Below are 16,506 nucleotides of genomic sequence, written 5' to 3'. Positions count from 1 at the left end.
TCTCGCTATCGAAGGCTATACTGTTTGTTGCCCACCCTTCTAACGGCATTCTGGCCCTATCCAAAATTGCGTGGACAGATTCTTGTTCCTTTTTCATCTCATCCAAACTGTCAAATGTACTGACATAGTTATCAACATAAAACAAAAGGACTTGCTTAATTCAGGTCTTCCTTCTAACTTAAAATGATGACTCGAATACTTGTTGTAACAAAAAGGGACTAGCCGTGATGCCGACACCATGACTCCGAAAGCGAAGGTCAGTGCTCGACCTGCTACCTCTCGCCACAGGAAATCTTGTATATTTGGCATCACGGGGATCTAAGAGTACTCTATGAAATGCTTTGCTTATGTCTGCAAGCATGGCGTATTTATTCATTCGAAACTTTAGAAGCAAATTATAGGCCAACTCTACTAAATTAGGCCCAGGTAACAGCATTCATTTAAGGATTTATTATTCTTAGCTTTGGATGAGGCATTGAATAAGATTCTAAGGGGGTCATGCGGCTATCCTTTTTAATGCCAAAATGCGGCATGTAGTATCCTTCTATTTTGGATCTTTTACTTCATATATAAATCCTGCCTCTAGGGTATTTGTCGATCACCTCCCTGATATTGATCATAGTATTCCTTGTCTTTCTGAAATTTGGTTTGCAACGAATCCAGCTGTGCTACAGCATTTCTAAACGTTGGTTTTCTGGCCTACCTTCTGAACAGAACGTAAGCTACCTGATATCCTTCAGGCTTTACTTCGTTACACTCTGCGAAACCTTTCGCATGGCTTCCGTTTCGCGGACAAGTGTACTGCTCGGATGGGTCGATGCCTAAGGTATCTAAATCGCCACCATTCATAAACATCAATTGCAATTGGTTCGCTCGCGACCGACATACCCTGAGTGTTCTCACATGATCTATCTTGTGACCTTCTAATAGCCACTGTGGCACTCTCCCATATGGCGACATGCCATTATGGGTCAGAAAAAGACTTATCCCATCAATCTTTTCTACTCCAATAATGAAATAATTAAAATAGTCTGCACCCACAAGAATGTGCACGTTTCGTAACTTATCGCTCTTACTGTCAGGATCTGCTAACGTGACTCCCTTCCCCACTAGGTGTTGTCTTACTCTTACATAACCTGCGTTATGAATCAGGAGTTTCCTACGTTCTCGTGAACAACTAGTTTCGATTCGAACAATTCTATTACCCATCTCTACCGGCAACTCACTACGTCATACTGGCCACTGATTTCTGCTGAACCAAAAGGAGCAATGTTTAATGCCACTTTTGCCTACCACTGGCAGGCCTAACTGCTTTGCAGTTTTTAGTGGAGATAAAACTTTGTTGACTCCCAGTGTCCCAAAAACAAGCGAACCCGTTTACTCCACTGCTTATGATGGATCTTGGCCATGGCCGTTGCAAAATCGTACAGGGAAGATCTACACTAGACGTTTGGGCTACTTTAGCGCTCTTACACGGTTGTGATTCTACTTTCTCTTTGGGGGCGGACGGGGGTTTCTATCGTGTTGCCTGGTCGTCGCATTTACTACGCAGGGCGGGGAGGTTGTAGCTTGACTGTTACTTACTAAACTGGATTACTTCGGGACGAAGTGGAGGGAACTGAATGTGCTTTTCTAAAAGCTGCTATTATCACAAATGGAAGTATTTTGATTATTTCCACAACTTTTACAGGAATTGGGGTTAGTGCATCTATCACTACGGTGACCTGACTGAAGGCAATTAAAACAGGCCCTTCCTTAGTAAAATGCGGTGTCTGGCAGCCACGTCACTTACTCGGCGGCATCCGTGAGGCGGGTGCCGTTCATTGCAAAAGGGACAAGAATTATTCTGCATAGGTTTCGGTTTTGGGTCTAACGCTGACATCGTTATTCTTATCAGATTCTAATTTTCGCCTCGCTGTAACGCGTCATCTTCCAACATGCGAATTATGAAGTCTATAGCTTCAAAAAATTCTTCTAAATTATAGTCACATTTTCTGAGGTGTTCGACCACCTTTCGATAGAGCTTACCTTCTGACAACTTCTGATTGATAAGGCTCATGACCATTGCCATGGCCTATATCATTAGTACTGAGCCTCTTAATTTGCTCAATGATCACTGTTAACTCAAACCTGAACTTCTTCAGCTCTATGGGGTTCAATGATGGGTACGAATATGTTGCAAGTTTTCAATGCAAGATCACGAGCGTTTGGTGTACATTACCATACTGCTTATCCAAGAGATCTAACGCTACCTGGTAATTCGCGGTGGTTACACTTAGGGATTTAACGATCCTAAGCGGATCCCTGCCCAGAGTCCCTAATAAGTAAGTAAATTTGGACACGTCGTCCAAATCTGCCCTTCGATCCACGTGGATCGTGAACAATTCTCTGTAAGAAGCATATTCCTGCACTTCCCCTTCAAAAGTGGGGAGAGGCAGTGGTTTCAATTTGGGGAGGGAAACATTCCCTGTCTGAGTGACTTTCAGTTTATCGATTCGATTCAACAAAAGGGTAGAAGCTCGCACAGCTTCTGCTAAGGTTTGCCTGATTCTGGCATCTAAGTTAGATTATAACTTTACGACTTGACGTTTGTGCAGCTCTCGAAGCTGACCTTCTTCTTGTCTCAACTGCGTGACCAAATTTTGGTACACGCTCTCAGAATACGTTTCTACTAACGCACGCTGTGATTTGGCGAGTAAGTCCGCGGTGAGACTCAGCGACGCCTCGAAGTGAACAATCATAGCCACTGCCATTTTGTATCATTTACTCTACTTCTTATGGGGTTTTTGCAAACTAGGAAATGAGGATTTTTCTTACGTTATGAAGACGGGGTGCAAAGACTAGTGACATGTGGGTTTAATTGCACATCGGAACAAGCTGAGCCTCTTTATTTTGTCTGTCTCTCTCTCTCCTGATTAATCTCATTAAACGATTGAGGAATGTGTTACGGATTTCTGAATCAAAATGGAATCCGTCCCTTTGTTTGCCTTCGCGGTAGGTACGAGAGTTCATAGGCAAGTGTCGGACTCCGTACCGACTTCTTTTGTAGCAGTATTTGGAGATTCTCGCATTAAAGTTCTATACCTTCTTGACTTATTCAACAGAATTTACAGTAAAACGATTATCAGGGAGATACTCTCTGATCTCTGCGTCGCAGATAGCAATTATGTCACCAATTTTCCTCAAGCATTCAATAAGAGTACGTAAATTATCCCAAACGGTTTTGGGGTGATCGTTTGCTAGGTCGTTTCCTCCTACATACAACACAACCAACTCATACCGTCTCTGCCAGAATGATAGACTACTATCTAAAAATTTACTGACCAGACCTCCTGGCCTTCTATAGATCTCAATCTGGTTATCTGAACACTGCGGCAGATTCGGTGGGAGCTGACTGTGTCCTATCAGCGCTACCCTATAGACCATACTTTATTGAAATTTCCCTTCAAGCTCTAGAGCGCACTTGTCATCCAGTTCTCGAAGGACCAAATGTCGGGAATTTCTACGACTTTTATTTTATGATTCGTGCCCGGATGTTCTGGGCCGATGACAAGGCCTTGAGGAGGCGCGCACTCTAAAACTCTTAGGGTGAGATACAATAAAATCTGGTCAACAAAACAGTTTTATTACGAAAAATAAACATTTAAATACATTAACAGTACACTGAAACTAAAGTTCCTAGCAGAATTCCACAGTACACGCAGTTTCTTACTGCTCTCACTTAGTTAATTCAAATAAGCTGAAAACTTTCTGGCTTTTTTATGTGGTAGCACATATGGTCTTTGATGTCACGTGCTGGTAAAACACTAAGTCCATAACTGGACGAAAAATCTGCACAATACGAGACCCATAGACTCAATATCACAAACAAATAACATCCTTGCACTGGCAGCTTTCATTTGCTGCATAAATCGAGTCCCTCATCGCAGGGATGGCACATATATACGTGGATAAAGTTAACTTACTGTTACGACGGAATTCGACCTAGCATGGCGATGGCTGGGAGTCGGAGAATTGAGAGACACAAATTTTTACGGTACTTACACGGATCAGGGTCTGGGCAGGAATGAAGCGTCGCTTCGCCCTTCTTCAAAAGAAACTTACGCTTTCCCGCGTGAACTACAGAATCCTTGTAATTCAGGCGGGAATCATCGTTTATTTCGACATTACGGATGTCACTAAATCTATATTACTCCTGAATGTGAAATATGACATTTACGTTATCATTTAAGATCAAGGAATTGACTTAAAGTTCTGGCTGAAAGCCGTAATCTGCAATTCTTTAATGGCTACGGAGTCCTTGGCTCCAAATCTCTACATCGATAATTTATCTCGTACTAGTGATTAGCAAATTATTATTTATTAATGAAAATTCATAACGCGCTCCTTCCCCGCCATGCATTTAGGAATTGCGTCATAAACTGTCGTGTATTGGACAGCTTTCTGTTCAATGAATCGCCCGCGAGATCCCTCAGTCTTGCCCCAATTTAACGCAACACTTGTGAAGTTAAATGGCGGGGATTTCGAATGATCAGTTCGAAATTCACGACAGTAGTCCTGCTACTTTCCATTTTTCCAAGTTTTTCCATTTTTTCAACCCTCTCAATATCAGGCTTATAAAAATGGTTGTAATGCTCTACCTTCACTAACGTTTGTCTCTCTACCACACAATAAAACCACCACCATCTACTGTATCTAAAACAGGCATGGCGGTGAGGCAAATCTGGATCCCGTCCCCGAATTAATTTAATTTTCCTTCGTATTATAAGTACTGTAATAATTCACAGGCATCATCCTTTGGTGCACCATACATTCTCCTGTTGGATTCTTCCCATTGAGTACAAAATAAAGAAACTGAAAAAACATTAAATCCTTTTGAGGTAAGAAAGAGATTAACTGAATTCAGGCAGGATACAACATTGACCCACTTTTTATGCTCTGCTGGGAAACGATAATTGGAAGCCAAATATCATCACTAAGACTTCGAAACTGTTAAATAGATAGTCAATAACTGAAATGATTTTTAGGCAAACAAAAACAATCGTGGTTGGTCGAAGCAACTTCCAAAAATCAATCTGAGGGTTATCTTGGGGTATACAACATACATACCTCAAAAATCAACGTAACAACACATGACACATTGAACAGTGTACAAGGAACAATCCAATTGCACCAAAATGAGTCGAACCAATTGAAAAATAGAATCTGGTGAAAGGAGACTAATGCTTTAAACTTCTCGTAGTGAATCCAAACAGTTCAATAATTCATCCTTTACTTCACCCTAACGTTAGGAGTTGCATTTCAATACAAAGTCAATTGAAGGTCTTTATACCTACTGCAAGAATAAACAACTTAAATTCTTAAATATATAAGTTGCATTCTAAGAGTGTATTCTGGTGAATGTAAAATTCAATAAAAAAAAACGCGTTTTTCTTATTTTTTTCCTTTTTTCTTTATTTCCTTTCTCTCTGTCCTGATTTACGCCTTTTTTCCCCGCCCGGCTGCAGAAGTGCTGGAAACAGATCAATAGCCCGGCGAAGGTGGGCGGGGGACTGGAGAGGGCCGGGGGACCTCGCTTATTTGTATCACATCATTTTGCCTTTGATAATCGGATTCTGAAGGAAACATCTCCCCTCCCGCTTCCCCCCTCACACCACCTCCCATCCCCAATCGTCGCATATGACATAGCCAAGCGTTTCTTTATTTCCAGAACAAGTGGAAATTCATAATAACTGACACTGCCTGGAGGAAGAAGGTTTGAGGAAACAAAGCCGAAATCTCGCGGATGCCCATCGCATCACATCTTTTCGCGCGTTCAAGTAAATCTAAAGTCTACGTCACTGAATTATTTCAGTTTTTTTAGATAACGGTTTGTCCTCTTGCCCTGACCTCCTGCCGCACAATAGGTAACGGGGTCACCTTTTCCGACGATGTTTTGTCCTACATCGGTGAATTGGGCCAACCTGCCCTGACTCCCCCTTGAGCAAGAAATGAAATCACATTTTTGGTTAATGCTTTGTCCTCCTGCCTTGACCTGACCATAATCGAATTCGGTCATTTCTCCAATGCTATTGCATAAGGATAGAACCGAAATTAAGTCCCAGTAGGGGAGTAGTGCCGTCGGTTTGCCTCACGCGGGTACACTGTAGGCATTACTTGAGGTTCTTTGCAGGGTCCCTTAGGCCCTTCCATTCCTTTTACTGTTCATATTCTCGATCATCCATTTTACTTTTCACCCCCTCCTATCAGTTGTTTCAACAGGATTTTCAGCGCTGAAAGAACTCATAGGGCCCAACACTTGGTATAACCTAAATTTTATATTCCAACTCCAATTCCGAAATTAAGCAATATCTTTGATGATTCAGATGATTAAGTGGTGCAATAATAAAAACATTAGTGGCATGCTGAGTACAATAAAGGCTGGATTTTCAGTTTATAGAACATTTTTGGCGTAAGGAACAACTGCGGATTTTCGTCACGAGAAATGTGCCAAGCCGGATTATTTAGACTTTTATTATTATCTTACTTTACTATAACGGGCGTTATGACTGTTCGTCCGTCTGTCATTCCATCACAGCCAAAAGGCTGGTTCGATGGGCACGAAACTTGGCACGGTTATAGTGGGGACCCCTAAGTTGGTTTATGATAGGGTTTCATCCTACCTCCTCCCCCCTCCGAAGTGGGTGGGTGTGAGAAAGGATTCCCTGAAACAGAGCTGGTTATGTCCGTGGAACGGGGCTGGTCATTCCCATAGACTTAGTTACTTTACGAATGTATCATCCATAATATAGTTAAAAAACACTACCGAGTCACTTACATGAACCAGCATATGAATATGCTTTTAGTAAGGATTGGTAAATTGCTAGTTATTATAAAAGAAACACTTATGTTTTGGTTTCCGATAAGAGTACTTGTTAAGTGAGGGTGGAAAGTAGGAATAAAGAGAATATGAAAGCAGTAACAGTAAAAAGAATGAAAGGGGTTATAGCTAGGGGCCGAGGGGACGCTGCAAAGAATCTCAAATTATGCCTACAGTGCACCGCATGAGTTTCATTGACGCCAATATCCCCCTATTGGGAGGAAGATTCCTTAACCATTCCAGTCAAGGCGTTTATCTTGTACAAAAAGCGAATAAAAAGGAAGGTTCAAGACTCGACAAAGAACATATACTTCAAAAATAAAAGGAGAAAAGTAGATCGACACAATCTTGAGTCGTACGAGATGAATATAAAACGCACTTACTTGTCTTGAACTTTTCACGAAGGCCAATGAAGGTTTCTAACGTCCTTCAGACACGACATGATTCTCTTATTCTGTCAGGCTCTGGAGAGCACACCTATATATAAAGAAGTGTAGCAAACCGCTACATAAAGGCCTTCTCATGAGACGTAGCAACTTCCGATTTTAATGGAGACTCATTATTGATGATTTACCACTGCGTAAGACTGACATAACGAACGTGGCAACTCCATTTCCTCTCTATTTGGATATTGCTTTGATACAGAATATCCTTATGCAGCACATCACTAAGTTTAAGTAACCCTTATCACCATAGACAAATTACTTACTGTTCAATGTGAGTTAATGGTCGGAGCAGTTAATGCAATATCAGAATTATCTCCAGCCGCCGTCCAATGTACCCTATTTTGAGGGGTGTATTTAAAGCTACTTTTGAAAAGTTGAAAAGTATGAAAACCTCCCCAAAGAAACTTAGAATCGAATATCAAAGAGGAACCGGCACGCTCGTGGAAAAAAAAAACTATAATAAAAAATAAAAACAAAAATAAAAAATTGCCTTTCGTCCCATAATACGCTCCAGTGCGCATTTGGGTGTCAGTAAAAATGCCATCAGGTTCATTATTTATACATCAAAAAGTTTTTTTATCACAAAGTTTACGCATCAAAACGCACCTCCGCTCCATCGTTAAGCTCGCAAAAGTCCAGAGGCGGTTCAAAGCCGGTCCAATTTAAATTTCACATTTCCATGTAGACAGCGATCCTTTTGATGGGGCGTCGTCCGTCCCTTTTCCCCTAAACTGAAACAACCCCCGCCCCCTAACACCCCCCAACCCTCTCTTCCCGTGTTTTCGAACGTCAGCCTGTTATTGACCTGGTCAGGTACTCAAGTCAGTCAATCAGTCAGTGGGTCAGCCAGGTAATCTGTTCGAATTTAATTCTTTTGCCCTGTCAGTAAGTCAGTTGAACCAAAGTTATTCACAATATTTTTTCAATATGCTTGAGCGTTGATCTGTCACCGACTGACCAGTTAGTCAGTCAGCCAGTTAATCTGCCTGAATGAAAACAACCTTCCTTATTCCAAATATTTCAAAACTCGCTTTCCATTGGCCAGTCAGTCTGCGTGTCTGCTTGAGGTAAAATAATATTCATTGACATAAAATATAAAATCAAGCGGGTCGGCTATGAAAAAACATATAGCCAGTCAGTTAATCTGTGTAAATGAAAATAACAACTTTCTCTCCAGTGTTTTAAACAGATGACTGCTTTCGCTCGTCGATGCGTCAATCATTCAGAATCAAAACAACCAATGCTCTTTGTGTGACATTGAACACTAAAACCATCATAGGCCTCAAAGGACGTTTATGTAAAAAAAAAAAAAAAAAGAAAAAAAAAAAAAAAAAAAGAAAGAAAAAACCATCCCCAACATCGATTGTTGTCTGTCTGTCTGGTGTCATTTCACAGACAAAGTCATTACACTCGCCCAGCAGGCTCTCGGGATCCATTGTGACCTGTTGCCGATTTCACAAGAGGCGAATAATTTCCGCCAAATCTTTTTATTTCTATGCTATTTCAAGAGAAGGCCATTTGCATTGATTTTCTCTCTCTCTCTCTCCATGGTTTGAAATTAATAAGGTGGAATTGCTCATTACCTTGGAATTTCAGAGCCCAGCACCAATATTCCGTCAGACCTTATCAAAGCATCGACTGTCATGTACACGGCGAGAGATTCCCATTCCAGTCGAAAGCCTCACAAATTCCGTCCACGTCGCTTCCCACGAGTCCTCTGTTCTTTCCTCCCCCACGCCTCTTTTCCTTCTCCTCCTCTCTTTTCTATTTCCCCTTTTTCCTACCGGAGAGCTTCGGTTCTGGAAATGTACGAAATGAATTCCTCTGTTGGCTTCTGCGAGCGCAGGAAGACAATGACGGGTATTTTATTGACTTCCTCTATTCGCTCCTAGAAATACTTCTTACCGCCACATAAATTCCTCAGCCGGCAGAAGGTCCCACCACATTGTTTCCCTCTCTTTTTCCCGAACAACCGGTTCGCGTGCGCCACTGCTTTCAGTGCGCATGCGTCCACATCCTGGAGTTTTTTTTATTTTTCTTATCGTTACGGTGTTAAACGAACTTTTAATTGCCACTATCCAGTATAAATGCAACCTTTAACATTAATTATAATCCTTACTTAATTCTATAATTGACCAAAATGTTTTCATAATTATGGTTTGTGTTGAAAATGATTACTGTGCCAATGAATAATTAATATATATATATATATATATATATATATATAATATATATATATATATATATATATATATAGATATTGTATATATATATATATATATATATATATATATATTTATATATATAATATATATATACACACACACACACACACACACACACACACATATATATATATATATATATATATATATATATATATATATATAATACATATATATATATATATACATATATATACATATATATACTCGCTTACACACAGACATATACATATAAATTAGCAGAATTACACAATTACACGATTACAATCACACACGGTGGCAATTATACATATATAAAAGCACGATAATGTAATGTATTCGTTAAGATATGCATAAAAGTTCAATGTAGGGATGCAACAGTTTTCATCCACATTTTGAATTTTAGCCTCTTAATGCATTTCACTAAAAAAAAAAAGCAGTGAACACATCCTTTACGAATACTATGGCATCCCAAAAGCTAAGTCCTTTGTGAATGTAGCAATGCGAGTTCTCACAATCCTGTTCGTTAATAGAGTAAAATACAATTAATATATGCAAAAGGAAGTTACTTTTAATAACAAAGTTAAAACTGCAAACTACATTATTACATAACTGAATATTCATATCTATATATATTTACAGTTCTATGCATTCATTATCTAATGTATATGGGTTATTTGTTGAAGTAAAGGATTCAATTCGATTCAGTTCAATTCAGTTTCTACATATGCACGCTGTTCCTATAGGTTCATCCTTTACCAGTCTAGACCGATCTCTACATAGCTTATGTCGGATGCTCTATCTAATAAAGTCATCACGTTAAGCTGACAGACCTTTCAGTATCCTTGGGGGCCCGTGGGAAAACCCATTTAGATAAAAGGGGTCCTCGGCAGTGAAAAGGCTGAAAACCACTGATTATTCTAGTCAATCAGCTGAAATCCTAATCCTTGGCCTCAACAAAATACCGGCTGGCACGCACAAAACACACACACACACATATATATATATATATATATATTATATATAATATATATATATATATATATATATATATATATATATATATATATATATATATATATATATATATGTAGGTTTTGCCTGGCTCGGTGGTAGCAGACTTCAGTTCTGCCCCCCGCGGTAATAGTCTGCAGTTTTGCCCCTTGCGGTAGTTGTCTGCTGTTTTGTCCCTCGCGGTAGTAATCTGCAGTTTTTTGCGGCCTGCGGTAGTAGTTTGGAGTTTTGCCCCTCGCTTAGTCGTCATTGATCAATTTTATTGAAGATCCATAAATAAATATGAAAGGATCTTTGATCTCTCAATGAATGAAATTGTTTCAATTAAATTAATATCAATGTCCCCTACACACGGTCAATTTCTCCATCAATTCATTGACGTCAATAAATTGATATCAATTAATTGACGAAAAAATTGATCGTGTGTAGGGGCCTTTAGACTGTGGTCAGAGGGTAACGCTGATGTAGATTCCCACAGTACGTTGACACAAAAATATTGTAATTCCCGATTACAGTAAGTCGTTCTTGTTCATTTCCGTGACGCAAATTTCACACGTTTGTCTTCTCGCATGAGAGCAGCCACCAACTATATGCTTCATTACTTGCAGGTAAAAAGGGCTGGAAATTCCAGTAGGAGAAAGGAGATGCTCGAAGAAGAAGATTCCTCCATCACTTGACTCTACCACTGAGGAAACTCACCAGCCAGTGACCAAGAGCAGCACTGGAACCAGCAAGAACCAAGCGGGCACCCCCCCTCCCCACCAACCCTCTCACTCCACACCCGCCTCCCTATCTCCCATTTGTACACTTTCTCTTCATCTCCTCCTTCCCCTCCCATTTGCTTCGTCTTCCTTCCTTCCTTCCGGCTTTTACCTCTTCCACCAAGACTGCTAAGTAAAGGCCATACTATACGTTACTTGCAACCAAAGGCGCAACACTCAGCAGTCTTTGGGTAAATTTTTGTGAAAGGAAATGAGAAGCGTTGAAAACGGAGTGTCCTACATGTTCAGGACTACATCATATATTTTAAAAATGAATGACCGGACTTAAGAGCAACATCAAACATTGCTTTAGTAACAACATTCAGACCTATACACGAGCAACCACTCAAGCAACGCGACAAATGCAAAAACGACCACTTCGACAAACAACCCAAGGACTATAGCAAATGACACTTGAACAAAAAAATAATACTCAGTCCCAGAATTTCTACGTAGCCCCCCATGGCTCAGACCGGCACCAATGTCTGCCCCTGGTTCTGTCTTAGCTTTCTCTGAGCCATTCATTTTCATCACCATCGTCCTTCCACCCAAGGTTCATAAAAAATTTTAAGTCTGCTAAAGAGAGATAGTTATTGGACATTGCTTGACAGCCTAAAATCCCTCTGCGTTCAGTTGTAGAACAGCCCAAAAAAGAAAAGAAAAATGTAATAATAATATTTAGCTTCAGCAGCAACAAATTAAAAAAGATAGCTAACGTCTGCCTCACTTATGTACTTGCCAAACCTATCCTAAATACCAATTACCTTTCCTTGGAACTTCCCCTGTTCCCGAACTTCCCATGGTAAGTGGCCGTTAAGCAGCGCAGTTCTTTATGAATTAAAACTGAACTTTTTCTCCAACTAAATTCCCCTTTCAATTTTCGGTTCTTTACGACCATGTGATCCAACTGTTTCGTCACTCGACAGCAGCGTAAATCCGAAATATTACCTTTTCATTTGCGCTATTTTTCACATTATTTAGAAATCCTCGTTTCCCATCAGCCTCTAAAATTTTCTACTTTTTTCCTCACCTACTAATAATCTGAAATTACAGTACTTTACCTCTCAAATTACTTAAGTTGTTTTCCAAGCCCGCAGAATATTTTCATTATAGTTTTTCACATTTTAACCATTTTCTTTTTCATGTTAACAATACTGTCCATCCTGGGCTACTCGACTGCTGACCACTGAATAAGAAGGTCGACGCTTTATCCATCTGTTTTCAGGCGATAATGCCTGCATATGAAGGCAATTCCCCATACGATTAATATTCAAATATTCTCGATTAATATTCAAATATATTCTCTCTCACAGGTTTAAATCATCGCTTCCGGATTGCTCCAGGATCAAGATGCCGTTCCACAGCAAAACAACAACAGCCGCTTGCAAGGCAATAATGCATTAATTAGCCAACAATTGTCATAACCAACAAAATAAACAGTAGACCAAAGTCTGCTTAATTATTTACCTAAAATGGGTAAATGAGATTCTGAGAAACTCCTGAGATATGAAATTAGCTGCATAAAATTTGTAAGTCAGTTGCCATCAATATATATATATATATATATATATATATATATATATATATATATATATATATATAAGAATCACACTATTTTTTTAAATAATTGGATGTTTACACTGCCAACTGAAGACTTTTCGTCAACCTAAATCAAAACAAAAATTATTAACTGCTAAGCTACTAACATATATACGTATATATATAATATATATAGGGAGAGAGAGAGTACCAGGGTAATGGTAAAAAGATTATATAATTTACCTTTTTTTTCTAATGAACAAGCACAACAAGGCAAGATTTCTGTTGTCAGTATCAGGAATAACAGTACTGGCTAGGGGCAAATTCGCTTCCAAACTTCTGCGGAGAACAAGACAGATGCAGAAGAGGCAGTTCATTGACTTAAAGGAAAGACTTGAGAATGCAACGAAATGGAATTGGGGAACAGTTAGGACTTGGTGAACAGAAATAAATTCCAGGTGAAATCGTGATGATGCATGAGCTAGGCATTCCTTTTATAATCGTATCAACTTATCTTGAGAAACCTGGAAGACGGAAGGCTTCCTTCAGTGTTTTCATGGAGTCTCGTGAGGTTTCGAATGGGTGAGCAAGTGGAAACATTTCCGAAAAAAAAATTTGTAGCACATGAGAAAAATTGCATCCTAATATTCAATTAGGAAAACTGCAGCAGAAAAACAAACTTAGTTTTGGGGTTTGCAAGGGGCTCACATTCCTCTTGTATCCTGTAATTACTTTCTAGTTCCAAAAGTGGAAACTCAAACGTCTGTACGATAAACAACAAAATCAACTTCAAAGTTTATACTACTGTGTAATGCGGTTTAAATGTTTAATATGTTAACAGTGTTACGTAAAATTGATTTTCTTCTCCGCCTAGTAAACCTCCGATGATTTTTTTTACATTTGATTATAACGTAATCTTCAACTCTCAACAAACACTATGTTTTGTTATTAATTACACGGAACAACGAGCAATAACATAGTGGAGTGCCGACATCTACCAAGTCCACCTAAATATGGGCACAGCCATGAAGCACTTCACTTACGAAAATAACGGTCTTAATGTGTGCCTCCTGTTTATCCAAACTGACGGAACAGAATTCAGTGAAACATGTCTGATATATTCGTTAGTCAATCGTCTCGAAAATAGTGAATTTTCAGGAGAAACCTGCTTCGATTTTATCCTATAAGTTCCCATGGCCACAAATTGTAATTCCGTGCGGATTTCTCTAAAATGTGGAGCACTTAGAGAAAGTAACTTTAGGAGCAGACCTGCCAAATTTCATTAGGTTACGTTTATCCGTTCTCGAGATACTCTCATATAACATATATGCACACGCTCAGATGAACAGGAGTGAAAACAATCTTTGTTGGTGAGAGTATTTAACGACGAAGGAAATCAAACAGTAACCCTTTATTCTCAAATGACAAAAAGAATCATGTCAAGTATTCTTTAAACTGGTAACATATAATCTCATTCTCAAATCCCTAACATCTTCAGTATTCTTTATAATTTAACGGTAACTGAAGAGCAGCTATGTCAATACATGCTTCACAAAACATGAAAAATCAAATCCGCTACGCCTCAAGTTTCGTATATATATATATATATATATATATATATATATATATATATATATATAATATATATATATAGATATATATATGTACAGGGGCCACCCGGAATGAGCTTTTCCAGCGCTTCAAAGCCTATTTTCCAATTCACTAAATCATGATAGCTTTGCTGTGAAGTTTCCAACTACTTCATCTCTCATGCTTTCTCTTCCTTTCCATTGGTGACTATAATGTATATATATATATATATATATATATATATATATATATATATATATATATATATATATATATATATATATATATATATATATATATATATATATATATTATATCTGTATATATATATGTATATGTATATATGTATATATATATACTATATATATATATATATATATATATATATATATATATATATATATATATGACTGCTGGTATTGTCTTTTCTGAAGTGGCTGAGACAACCTATATAAAAAAAAATCACGCTAACAAACAACTCGACAACTGAAAATTCAACAGGTGAATTAAACCATATTCCAACAACATGGAACAATTCTAATAAAGAAAGAAAAAAAAAGACGGACAAGGAACAAAGAAAGGAAAGAGTCCCCCACCATATCTCTCTCTCTCTCTCTCTCTCTCTCTCTCTCTCTCTCTCTCTCTCTCTCTCTCTCTCTCTCTATAAGTAAACTTTGTAAACCTTCCATTTAAACTTATCTATTGACTCTCACTGCCGGATCCTCAATGTTACTAAACAAACTGTCCCAAAGTTACGCATAAAAAAGCAAAAAAACTTTTTCTTCTTTTCCGTTAATCCACTTTCCAAAGTCTCCCGTAAAGACCGCAAAAAGTTTTACATTTAATCTGTTTGCCTGTGTTTGTTTGTCTGTATTATGTATGTCTGTCTGTCTGTCTTTCCCTTACAAATTTATTTCTCTCTGTCTTTGATAAACTGTATATCGCTTAGTGCACACTATTCAATATATATATACATATACATACATACACACACACATATACTCTCTCTCTCTCCTCTCTCTCTCTCTCTCTCTCTCTCTATATATATATATATATATATATATATATATACTATATATATATATGTATATATATATATATGTATATATATATATATATATATATAATATATATATATATATATATATAATAGTGTGCACTAAACGATATACAGTTTGTCGAAAAATTTGGAAGGGACAGACTGACAGACATAATACAGACAAACACAAACAAACACAGGCAAACAGATTAAATGTAAAAGAAGTTACGATTGAAGTTTATGTAATTGTTCACTCCTTTTGCCATAGGAAACGGTTTATATATATATATATATATATATATATATATATATATATATATATATATATATATATATAACCGTTTCCTTTGACAAAGGGACTGTGTCCATTTACATAAACTTCAATCATAACTTCTTAATATATATATATAATATAATATATATATTATAGATCTTATAATATATATTACTATAGAGTATATACATTATATTTATATATATATGAATATATATATATAAATTATATATATATATATATATATAAAACAGTTTCCTATGACAAAGGGACTGTGGCCATTTACATAAAATTCTATCATAACTTCTTATGTTAATGTATATCTATATATATCTATATATATATATATATATAATATAGATATATATATATATACATACTAGAACGGTTGAATGAACCACCTGTGCACAAAACTTCCAAAAAATTCACCTTCTCATGCACCATAGCTAAAATCTTATCACTAGTATGTCGAACGCTCATACACACATTGCGGCATTTGCCTCCATCTTTCGTGTTCTCTCCAACTTCCTGGGTGTTAAGGCTGTTCTTCTTCTTCCTCTGTATCTGAGCGACCTAATACGACACTTTCTAGGTCTTCGTCTCCTTATACGCCCTTTTCCCCAACCTATCGCCCTAGCTATATCCCTACCACCTGCCCAAACCATGTCAGAACACTCAAAACTACCTTTTCACCCATCTAACATCTTTACAGGTCTTATGCGACTAGACAATTCTCACCCATTAAGTGATTATAATGCCACATTTACCACTCAAACATTC

At 37.9% G+C, this 16,506-nt stretch overlaps 1 protein-coding gene across 1 annotated transcript in view; it reads left to right on the top strand.

Moving 5' to 3' along the window:
* LOC135204204 (ras guanine nucleotide exchange factor Y-like) overlaps nt 1-12,729 on the top strand; it is a 191,588-nt gene extending 178,859 nt beyond the window's left edge. Inside the window, exons 13-14 of the transcript XR_010312128.1 lie at nt 11,132-12,086; nt 12,598-12,729. The gene's annotated coding sequence lies outside the window, so the exon portion shown is untranslated. The remainder of the gene's footprint in view (nt 1-11,131; nt 12,087-12,597) is intronic.
* Nucleotides 12,730-16,506: the final 3,777 nt, after the last annotated feature.

Source organism: Macrobrachium nipponense, chromosome 44 (genome assembly GCF_015104395.2).
Source record: "Macrobrachium nipponense isolate FS-2020 chromosome 44, ASM1510439v2, whole genome shotgun sequence".
Classification (NCBI taxonomy): domain Eukaryota; kingdom Metazoa; phylum Arthropoda; class Malacostraca; order Decapoda; family Palaemonidae; genus Macrobrachium; species Macrobrachium nipponense.
Note: the sequence above shows the minus strand (reverse complement) of the source record. Positions and strands in the feature narration are given on the sequence as shown.